We start from the raw sequence: 2,169 nt of genomic DNA, 5'->3' as shown, positions 1-2,169 counted from the left end.
GGGGATGGGGACACCGATGACTCACAGTTCACTCACCTCTGACACATTTACATTTTAAAAATTTACCAAATTTCTTTTGGACCACAGATTTTTACTCTGATTGGGAAACCTCCCCTTAGTTTTCTTTGGGGCTAACGGCCATCTGGCCTCTGCCCCCCCCCTAAATAAAAACATCAACTTTTTGGCAACTTTGATGCAAACAAACATCAAACGTGCCAAAAAATGTAACAAAGCAACAATTATTGGGGGAAAAAAGCTTTAAAAATGTCAAAAAAGTGCCAAAAACTCTGAAAAATTAAGCGAAGGAAGATGTTGAAATCTTCAAAAAGAGCGAGTAAGTAGATCTTTGAGTTATTATTATATGACATTATTCTGCCAGACTTATATCTGCTTATTTTAAATGTTTTCTTTTAAAACTAGATTCAAGATTTCTTTGTCATTCCACCGTACGCTGTAGTACAAAATTACATGCAAAGTTCACAGCTTTAAAAATACAGCACACTAACATTTAAAAACACCGTAGATACCTAAAAATAAAACAGGTAAAAGACAGGAAGTCCACCTGGGAGACCGGGGATCTCAACCGTCGCTTTAGACTCGCAGTAACACGGCAGGTGGCATGTCTGTTTCAAGGGAGGGGGGGGGGCTAATGTACAAAAGTAAAAAAAAAATACTTTAAAAAAAGTGAAGTAAAAAAAGTTTAAAAAAAAAAAAATGTTTTAAAAAAACTTTTTATTGAAGTACAATGAATGAAAAGTGAAAAATTAAATTAAACTAAAAAACAAAAGTAATGTAAGAAAGTAAATTAAAAAAAGTTAAATTAAAAAAAAAGTTTAAAAAAAAACAAATACTTTAAAAAAGTAATGGCAAAAAAAGTAAAAAATTAAAAAGTAAAAAAAGTTAAAAATTGTAATGTGAAAAAATAAATTAAATTTAAAAATAAAAGTAATGTAAGAAAGTAGATTATTTTTAAAATAAAGTCAAATTAAAAAAAGTTTTTAAAATACTTTAAAAAAGTAATGGAAAAAAAGTTACAAGTAAAAAAAAGTTAAAAATAAATAAAATTCATGTCAAAAAAAGTTGTAAAACAAAAGTTAAATAAAATGTAATTTTTTTTTGCCAAAAACAAAAAATTCTAGAAGGACACCATAGATACCTAAAAATAAAACAGGTAAAACACAGGAAGTCCACCTGGGAGACCAGGGATCTCAACCGTCGCTTTAGACTCGCAGTAACACGGAATGAAAAAAAAGTTAAAAAATTAAATAAAAAAAATCTTTAAAAAAAACAAATCTAAGAAATAATGTAATAAAAGTAGAAAGAAGTAAAATAATTATGTAAAAATCAAGTAATTTAAACAAAGTTTTGAAAAAAAAGTTTGAAAAATAGTACAAAAAATGTAATGTGAAAAAATAAATTAAATTTAAAAAAAAAGTAATGTATGAAAGTCAAATAAATAAAAAAGTTATAAAAATACTTTAAAAAGTTATGAAAAAAAAAAGTAAAAAATTTTTATGTAATAAAAGTCAAAAGTAGTAAAGAAAAATTATGTAAAAAATAAGTTATTTAAAAAAAGTTTGAAAAAAAAAAAAGTACAAAAAACGTCATGGAATTTTTCTTTACAAAATTTAATGCATAACAAAAGTAAAAGAAAATGTATGTATGTATTTTTCTAAAGTAAAAAAAAATAAACACTTTGAAAAAGTAAATTAAAAAAAGTACACAAAAAAAGTTTGAAAGAAAGTACAAAAAATTTAATGTGAAAAAAAAAATAAATAAAAAATAAAAGTAACGTAAGAAAGTAAATTAAAAAAAAATCATATTACAAAAAAAAAAAAAAAGTAAAACGGTACAAAAAAGTACTAAAAATGTAATGTGAACAAATAATATTAAACTAAAAAATAAAAGTAATGTAAGAAAGTAAATTTAAAAAAAAGTCAAAGTAAAAAAAAGTTAAAATAATTCAATGTATAACAAAAGTAAAATACAATTAAAAAAAAAAGGGGGGGGTTAGTGTAGTTCCATGAAACCAGTCCCCTCTCGCATGTTGTCTTCAAACCACAACAACACAAACGTCCCGTGTCATTGAACGCCTCGCTGGGCTTGTGGTCTGCAGACAGAGTTTCACTTTCTGCTCCGCGTGGGATATTTGGGGGGGGGGGGGGGGGG

This window comes from Etheostoma cragini, chromosome 12 (assembly GCF_013103735.1).
Source record: "Etheostoma cragini isolate CJK2018 chromosome 12, CSU_Ecrag_1.0, whole genome shotgun sequence".
NCBI classification, from domain to species: domain Eukaryota; kingdom Metazoa; phylum Chordata; class Actinopteri; order Perciformes; family Percidae; genus Etheostoma; species Etheostoma cragini.
The sequence above is the reverse complement of the archived record's forward strand: the minus strand, read 5'-3'. Positions refer to the sequence as shown.